Source organism: Athene noctua, chromosome 1 (assembly GCF_965140245.1).
Source record: "Athene noctua chromosome 1, bAthNoc1.hap1.1, whole genome shotgun sequence".
In the NCBI taxonomy this organism is placed as follows: domain Eukaryota; kingdom Metazoa; phylum Chordata; class Aves; order Strigiformes; family Strigidae; genus Athene; species Athene noctua.
In genome coordinates this window covers 185,150,923-185,161,137 of record NC_134037.1, presented here as the reverse complement: position 1 = coordinate 185,161,137, position 10,215 = coordinate 185,150,923, and positions in this window count along the sequence as shown.

Sequence of the window (10,215 nt, the reverse complement as noted above, 5' to 3'; positions counted from 1 at the left end):
CAAACAGGCCATGCTGAATGGACTGGAGGAGCGGGACCATAACTGAGCAATAGCCCACAGTTGGACCAGCCTGCCAGTATGTGTTAAACAGGCCTAACGCTTATTCTTATTCATATGGCATACCAGTTATCCTAAAGACTCAAAGATCACCTGGAGATCATTGGAGTTCATAACCCAGGTTCCCTCACCATATTTTACAGATGGGAAAAGTGACATCAATTCTTTCCCAGCAGATTTTTCCCAGATCTGTTACATAAGGCTGATACTTCCACTGCCAAGTGTGTGAAGTAACATGTTGCTTTAAACTAGCAGGACTGCAAAAAATTAACTGGAACACAGCTAAGTACTGCAGCAAACTGATTTTTCACTTTGGCTTTTGAGGTGTCAACCACAACAGGTGGAAATAAGGGTAGCTATCCTCAAACAAGTTTCATGTCTAAAACACAGCTTGCTCAGCCTGATGGTTGGTGGTCCACCCACTAAAATTGCTTATTGTCAGTAGAAACTAAAAAGCATGAAGTGATGCAGAAGTGAGTTTTCTGCAGTGTGTCACTTACAGAGCAAAGTTGCCCTCCCAAGACTGGTGGCCACTGCTCCAGGCATCCAGTGGAGCGCCAGCTAAATCTCTGAAGACAAATTATGCAGAGACTTCCTGCAGAATAAGCAGCCTATTCAAACTGCAGACTTACTGCACCATGTGTGCTTCATTAATTATTATTATTCATGTTTTAATTGTTATTATTTTACAGTGCCCAAGAGGAAAGTAGGGGTTTTGTCATCTGTTAAAGACACAATTAGAAGAACTAGGCTCAAAGGAGCAGAAAAGGCAGATGGTATACTGGCAGTTAAATTTATGAAACTCTTCTCTCAAGTCTTGCCAGCAAGTGAAATAGGTTTGGGTTGTTTTTTGTTGTTTTTTTTTTTCTTTTGCTTTCAGGCAAACAGTTTATTTCAGGATGAGTTTGCTGTAGTTGAAAAAGTAGAGAGGGACATGATTTGGTATCTCAAGAGTTTTGACATTCAGAAAAAAACCCAAGAAACTAAAATTATTTTGACTGAGTCACAAATCATTTATTCATATGTTCTTGCCACAGAGATACCTCGACTAGTTTCTAAACCAAATAATACATGCCATGTGTCCAGCTTCTCTCTTCTGTCTGTCACGTTTCTACTTAACCTTGTTAACAGGGTTAGTGGAAAAACACTGGTGTAATGTAACGCAGGCAGTGACCTGCCAGATGACCTATGCAGATCAGATGAAGAATATCAATTTCAGGGTTGATTGGGGGTGTGAATAGGACCACTACTGCTAATAAAAGCTAGGGTCTTTTTACAATCACACCCCTCACAGCAAAGCAGTAGCCTTCCAAGGTACCAAGAGCTGATCTGAACTGCAGGTGAGAGTGCAAGTGCTTACATACCAGAAAGAAAAAAAAAAAAAAGTTTACTGAAAGGGCAAATAGTAAGTCTGTCAGAGAGCTAGGATTACTTGCTTAAATGGCATTTTGGGTCAGGAAGCAGCTGGTCTTAAATAATCAAATACTGCTTAGAAATTAGTATTGTGCTCTGTAAATATGGTGATATACAGGAGTTAAAGGATTTAAAGACCAAAAAGATATTGCAGTATTTTACAGTTTTCTGCTGGTAAAATGTACAACCTGTGAACATTTAGGTAAAAATACTATTACAGTTCACAAGTACTATATGAATGAAAATTGTCCCAAAAACATGTTAGTGATATACACTTAAGCTTCCGGCAGTGAGCCAGATTCTTCCAATTTATGTGTTAAAAGTTTTGCAACACCCATGGTTCCCATGCGGAGTATTTGAAGGCTCTGATAAGCTGCAGGCTTTTTTTCAAGGACACATTATTTAGCTGTGCTTGTATTGGTGCCTTCTCCTCTCTCTAGCACCTATACAGAGCAAATACTTTATCCTGTACACTTTTACCCAAGCACTGCATGGATGAGTGAAAGCACGGCCTCTCTCACTCTCCTCCTGCTGCCTGCACACTGTGGAGTGTGGCCAGGCATGCTCATAAGAATCTTTTCTTACTAGCCTCCAGTGAGTTCACTAGACCTGGTGGAAGCACATGTGTTTCAGATATTTGAGGATGGGGGGAAGAAAAGATTTATGAGTTCTGCCATACTTTCCAGACACTTTATAGAACAACTGAAAGTTTTCAAATATTCCAAAATGTAAAAAAGGAATAGCTTTCTCTTAGAAAAATAAATCAGTTGTGTCTTTCCCAACCAACTCTTTGCAGTCAATAGGAGAGATATGTACTATACCAGAGAGGAGAAACTGTTAATAGTGAAGTGATCGGTTTGTAAGTACCCACAAAAGAAACACTAACATTACATTACTCTGCTTTCTTTCTTCAAAGGAGTTGAAAGCACAATTAGCTATGCAGAAACATGACTAAACAGTTCAACTCCCCAGGAACCTGGGTTATTACAGGTCCCTAGGTCCTATAGCCCCTTTCATAACTTAATCGTCATCAACTGAAAATTGGCATACATTTTGTCCATATAATTGCTGTGCAAAAACTCTCTCTCCATCACCTCTTAGTTTGTTGAACCCATGTTACAGTTAAACAGCTCATACAGTTTAAACAGCTCATGTTCTGCCCTGCTGTTTATACCTCTAAGCTGTCCTCAGCCTTCCCTTTGCTGAAGGATCTTTCAGGTTATTTCAATGTCTAAAGTATAATTAAAGGAATTATTTAGGCAGTGTTTTAATAATACATGATAAAGTATATATATATATATATATATATATATATAAAAGAAAGCCAAATTATATCAAAATTAGTATTCACTCTTTGCTTCTGGCTTGTGTTAGGCACACAGCTCCAGGAGAGCTCCCTCCCTGACTGGATGCTCTCCAGACGGTTGTGTTAGCATTACATTTTATGGGATCTCGTATGCTGTAAATCTCTGGAGCCTGAGTACAGTGCTAGCATTGCTTTTACCTCTGGACTCTGAGGCATGTTCTTTCTAAGAGCACAGCTCACATATGACACCCTTCCATGAAGACAAGAGCTTATAGCTCAGTGCCTAGGCACAGATATCCCCATGGGCTGCCCTGCTGTGAAAAGGAAAAGCATGTACCACAGCATCAAAAGTCACATCCACACACTGTAATTTCATAATAAGTCAATTTAATAGTAAGATATCAGCTGGAGACCATAAATGGTGCATAGAAAGATTTCCCAAATTACCACAGCTTGTAGCAAAACATTTGACAGCTTGATTATAATACATGATTATAGTCTAGAGCAAGCTTCAGTACTTAGAATGCCACCCTAAATATTAAAAAAAAAAAAAAAAAAAGCAACAACAAACAAACCCCCAAATCCTTAGATTTTCAGCAAACTGTTAATTTAAAAAGACTGTGAGATTTGTTGCACAGATACGAATTTTTCCAAAGATTAGAATCAGAACATGAATGGAATAACAATTCTTGTTTATCCCAGTTTGGTACAAGCTACTTTCCCTCTTTTGCCACTAAAAAACATTGAATAGCTAAATATATTTGCACCATGAAGAGGATCAGCAGAGATATGCAAATCCTCCATGGGTCTGAACCTTTCCCTCAGAGGCACTCTAGACAAGATCTCTTATTGCACAGAAAATAGAGGGAAATAGAGTATTTCTTCTTCCCAGGTCTTGAGAGAAATATTTTTCATTGGAGTATGAGCAAATGTGAAGGTCTGGGTGAGGATAATCTGATTACATCATATAAGATCAGTGAGAAAAGATGTGCCTTCCTCCTGGGTTTTAATCACTATCCTGTTGGAGGAAACCTAGAGAAGGTGTTGCTGGGGGAGACTCTGGTAACCATTGGAGTGGAGGGAGGCAGCGAAGACATCCAGGTTTGGCCCCAGAGCATGTCTGCTCCACACAACAGATCTTTGCTTCTTGTGCACTGGGGTAGAATTTGTGGAGATTTTCATTGTTGAGGGAGGCAGTGGGTCTGCCGAATGCCTGACAGACAGTGAACAGTTTGATCTTAACAGCTTGTAGTGTACCCCTGAGCAGCTGGAAAGTCCCGGAGGAGTGCTGTGTCAGCCTGAGAAAGGAACTGAAGATAAGGAGAAAGAAGAAAAATACTGTGTTCGTCAGATACCTGAACAGTGGGAGATTTCAAGGAAAGTAGCCAATACAGTAATAGAAAAACAGCCATGTAACCAATGAGAATGATGTATGGATAAAAGGATAAATATGTAAGATGTGAGAGGAACAATAAAGATGGCTATTCTGCTGCAAAAACATTGTCGTGTTCATCTCTACCGCGACACTTCATCCTTAGCAGTGTTATCAGGCACATTTCCAATGCATGCATTTATGTGGAGAAACAAATCAACACCAGGAAAAGGTCTCTAGCTCATCAGCCAAGAGGTACAGACAAGCTTCTGTGCACTTTGCTGACAGCTAGCTTCTTATATGCTAAATTGCCTTGCAATTAATTCACAGTTTCCTTCTGGGATTTCCCTCTGGTCAGACTATTTTTCTGTGGGTTTTTTTTTTTAGTTCAAAGTTTCTGATGTAATATAAGAATATGTAGCAGTGATACTGCTATAGCAGGAAATTGAGGAGTGGTATTACATAAGGTCCTGTGTGACATAAATGCATCTAGGAGCAAACCCTGCTGGTTCATACAGAATCAAACTCTGCTTTTGTCTTTTTTTCTTCCATAATGGCTTTTGGGATCAGCCACCAGAGTGAATTATTTCCAGAACCATAAAATGGAATTATCTTTCAGAGAGCTAACCTGAACAGCAAGGGAGCTAAGATCTAGCAGGGTGGATGATCAGGACTCCTGTGTCCAGGCTCACCACCTATTTTGGCAGAATAGATGTGACTATTGTACTCATTAGCCTGCATAACAAATGCACATAAACATAAAATCAGGCAAGGATTTTGAGTTGATCACTGGTTTCATGGTTGATACTAAAATGCTCACGTGACTTCAGACTAAAATAAGAATATCTTCAGAGATTACCTTTCTGTTAAAGTTTTGCCTATGTAGAAAAGAGATTGTTTTTCAGGGCTCGGGGGCTGAGGCTCCTGTCACCTAATTTTAGATGTCTATATTTAACTTATTCTTGTAGATTTTATATATAATCAATGAGGAAAAATAGTCATTTTAGGAGCACTACTCATTTCTAGGTAGGACCTTGTAGAGACACACTACATATTGCTACAAAGGATGGAGTCACAAATTTGTTTATAATGAATCTCTTACAGTCTTCTCTTTCCTGAATTCTATGAAGCGAAAGTCTTTTGTAGTACAACATCATTAAAAGATTATAGTTTAAATGAGTGTTAAAGTAAAATTAAAAAATGCTTTCAGTCCTATCATAATCTGTAGTATTTCCCCAGAGATATTTCTGATAATGTTGCTGATGTGTACAGAATATTTAAATGCAAAGTACACACTAATCTTTTGCAAGAAGTGCTACACACACTAAGATAAAAAAACCCCAAACCTCTGAAAAAAATCCACCTGGATTAAAGATGAATGCTCTTTTTTTTCCAATAAAATATAAGTCATTACAAAAGCAGAGTTTTATATCATGCTTGCAGCTAGTTTAAAGGATTGTGTACGTTTTTTAACACTTTCATGTAAGCAACTTAAATTCTTGCTCTTAGTGAATTGTATTAGTGTTGTGGAGATATATCAGGACTTTCATAATAGAAGAAAAGATATGTGAACATTATTTTGGGGATATTTACATATGTAAGTGCATCCACACCTATCAAATACCAAAGCTCTTTGAACAAATCATCAACAGGTTATGACAGCCTCAGATGCCTCAAAGATACACATCACGGAAAAGGTCTCTGGAAGAGGAAAGTGAGACCTTACTGGTGCCACCTCTGGAGGGGAGTGTCTAATGTGACACCTGAGGGAGGGGTTGGGAATACCTTGATCGACACTTGAAACATACAAAACACCAGACAATCCAGATGAGAGGTACAAACCCACATGACATCTGACTTCTTTAATTCTGATGAGGTTTATAAAGGCCAGGCACTTACAGCAAGGAGGTAATAAAAGAAGGACCAAATTCTTGACCTGTTTAATAGTAAATAAGAACTGAACTGCTGTGTCAGCTCTGTGCCTGAGTGCTGAAATACATGTTTGACCTCTGTAAGATGAGGAAGATGAGGAGTTCACAGTTGTGAGGTACATCACCAGCATTTCTTTAGTACCAGTGATAAATTACCTGTCTTTATTCTGTCTCATTTGCAACCAAAATGGGAATATAACATGACTGATCCCCTATTTGTGCTGCTTATGCACCCCTTTTCCATCAAAACTGTAGAATTATAGAATCACATAATGGTTTGGATTGGAAGGGAGCTTAAAAATCATCTAGTTCCAACCCCCCTGCCATGGGCAGGGACACCTTCCACCAGACCAGGTTGCTCAAAGCCCCGTCCAACCTGGCCTGGAACACTGCCAGGGAGGGGGCAGCCACAATTTCTTTGGGCAACCTGTGCCAGTGTCTCACCAACCTCACAGTAAAGAGTTTCTTCCTTATATCTAATCTGAATCTACCCTCTTTCAGTTTTAAGCCATTCCCCCTCATCCTATCACTACACTCCCTGATAAAGATCCCCGGCCCATCTTTCTTGCAGGCCCCCTTTAAGTACTGGAAGGCCGCTATAAGGTCTTCTCAGAGCCTTCTCTTCTCCAGGCTGAACAACCCCAACTCTCTAAGCCGGTACTCATAGGGGAGGTTCTCCAGCCCCCTGATCACCTTCCTGGACCTCCTCTGGACCTGCTCAAGCAGGTTCATGTCCTTGTTATGCTGGGGAACCCAGAGCTTGATGCAGTACTCCAGGTGAGGTCCCATGAGAGTGGAGTAGATGGGGAGAATCACCTCCCTCGACCTGCTGGCCACACTTCTTTTGATGCAGCCCAGGATATGGTTCTTAAAATATACTGAGTTATTCAGGATTTACTCTTTAAACTGCCTAAATTATACTTGTTCATTTTCCCTAGCCCTGGAGATCCCTAACATATTTCACTCAAAATAAGATTAGACACTTAACAGCTCATCCAAGCAATCTAACTTGTTTCACCTGAACTGCGCAAAGGAGCTTTATCAACAAAATGGTAAAAGAGTGTGTCGAACAGCTGGGAAACAGCTGGCAAGTGGTGACCGTCTCAGTGGAAACAGCTGTTTGTAGAACACACCTGTTTGCACCTCTCTTTCACTTACCCTTATATCCTAGGACAGTGGTATGGGGATGTGTACGCTGAAATGTTAGCTACCTCAGAACCAGGCAACTAGTCATCTCCTTTGGACACCTTGAGAGGTGAAAATTGATGATTACCATGATAATGGTAATAAAAGCAGATGGTGTGAATTAATTAACTAATTAAGGTGTGAATGAATAAACTAAGTGAATGTGTCTCTTTTGGGTGCCACGCACTAACCAGTCAATTTAGAGGGAAATTTTAGAATACTAAATTAGGGCAGATAAATCTTGCTTTTCAGGTATATGAGTTCTGTTATTTGTATCTGTATACGTGAACATATCCATAGATATATAATTATGGAAGATGTTTTCTCTGAAGAACTTTTACTTTCAAAAAGACCCAAAGATATCAAAAAGAAAGGCTGCATTTATATCATTTTTCAGCCAATCCATTAAGAAGGTACTGGAGTTAAAGGTAATCTCTCACTATTCTCTGACCTGGACAGACAATGGACTGATAATTTCTTGGAGTCTTTAAAATTGGAATCTTTGCTCCAGAGAGAGCCTTTAAAATGATCAGATCACATTTTCTGTTTTTTAATCTCTATATGATGCAATGACATTTTAAAGTATAAATGAAGAATTGTACAGCATGTCACTCCTATATTAATGTCTCTATTTCAAAGCCTGTACATCCATTCCCTGTGGTTGAATCATATATTGTAATTTTTATTATAAAATAACAAAATAGTTGACTGTTGTAAAAAGACTATCAATGGTTGCACAGTCACCATTGTGCCTAGTAGGGAAATAACTATAACAAAAAGAAAATTTCAAACAACAACAAAAAAATGCTAGTCAGTGAGTGACTCTGTATTAATATCTGATTTTTCAAAAATACTTGTGTAACAAGCATGTGATTTATCTCTATTTTAGAAATGAGAGTAAAATGAAAGATTCTGAGAAAATATTTTTGTAACTCTGCAACAAAAAGATTTATTAAAACTTTGGATTAAAATAAGTGTAATTTTGGGCCTGAGAAGAGAAATGATCTTCCCTTTCTATGCGACATTATGTCCAAGTCTAATGCTTAGTCGTAAAGAACATTAAAATACAATAATTCAAAGAATGGTCACAACATTATTTGAAATCAGATTAGCTTAGTTTTTCCATTCATAGAAAAGGAGGCTGAAAGGTGACATATCTGCTGGTGAAGGATTTTTCAAGCCTGATGATAAAGACATGACAAAATATAGTTGCTAGAAGTTGAAGGTACAAAAAATTAAACTCGAAATAAGGTGATGTCTCCTAGCAGCATAAGGAGTAGCAATGCAACTAAACACCAAATCGAGAGAGAAGGTGCCTTTACCATTAGGGACTTTAGAATCAGATCTGATATAATTTTAAGATAATTTATTTGAAGGTATGTTCTGTGTAGTTGTGTTTGAATGAGTATATCAAGGGCAGAAAGAGGAGGGAAGAAAGGGACAGTTGTTGGAATAGTCCTTTTGTTTTTAAAATGTGAGCTTTATTCCCTACCTTCATGGGGTATTAATGAAGACCTGGGCACCTGTACAGCACCCAACATGACAAATAGCACTTCGCTTAAAGTTAGCAATTACAATTAAACATAATTTTCTAAAGGTTAACAATGATCCCTTTCTCCATCTTTAGATGCAGAGAAGCCTATATAAATCTGTTGAAAAGTCGTTTTTTCTTCCCTCCAGAGAATGAAATATTAGCTATTGTCAAAGATTATACAATTAACAGCATAGCCCCATGCGCTGACATTATTACAGAGAATTCTAATTGTCAGATGATTGACTAGTGTTAAATGTTTACTGATCACCTGACTTAGGGTTGTGAAAGCTAAGAAATTTTTTTATCAGCTTTCTTTGTGTCATAGATCTTGGCAAGGTTGTCTGGGTACACTTCACCTGTACCTTACATGTCCGTTGCCTGCCTCTTAATACTTACGGCAAATAGTCATCTCGTGTGTCACTGATGTGAAGCTGAGTCCATCGAATAATCAAATGTCGTTGTGAACTCGCTTGGACATAATATGTTTTTTTTGGATGAAATTGAATGATTTATGGTGTTCAGTAGGTCTGGCTACAATAATTCTTAAACTACAGGCAGGTTGAAAACAAGGCATAAGAAAGTATACAGTAACAACTGGCTACCCCCAAATAGTTGTTCAAGAATTTTCAAAAATTTTAAAATTCCAAACCTTCTCTTGTCATGATTAAGTAATGTTTCACCTACTGTATCTTGTTATTTCAGTATTAGGTTTTTGCAGAGCTGCTGGGAAAGAGTGATGGTAATGTTTCTGCCACGCCTCTTTTGAAAGAATGTGTTTCTGGGAAGAAATGAATTTATAAGGGAAAAAAGATCTTATAGGCATTCTATTTTAAAATTGCCAGCATTAGAGGTGTTTTGCCTCTGAATATCTGGGAACTATGAGAGAGGCAATACAGGACTAGATGGTTCATTAGTTGGATCTGGGAAGGCAATATGTGCAGTCCTCTACCACATAGAAAGATTTAACATCATGCCTTGTTTCTCTAAAGAAAGTGATAGTAACTCAAACTCTTCAGCTGTGATTTCTGAAGTGGTTAATCTTTTCCCTCATGAGATTTGACAAGAAATTAATGGACTGACTGAATGGATACTTATAGATCTGTAGCATTTATCATTCCTTTTCCTCAGTGTGTTTTTTTCTTCTCTTAAAAGGCTCTGTCTGTGTTGACGCCCTGCCTGACACAGGGGGATAGTCCGGTCTATTTCCAGACAGGTGTCAGATCATATGATGAAAGATGTTGGAAAGGACAGTGAAGGCCTGTATGAAGGAGGCAAGCCACCCTCTTGAAAATTTATATTTCTCCTTTCCTAGTACCAGAGATCAGTATTAGAGGGAGGAAGGGAGCTGCGCATTGTCAGTACAATCTGCTGTATACGATTACATGCAAGGGAAAAAAGATCTCTGGAGATGAGGAAA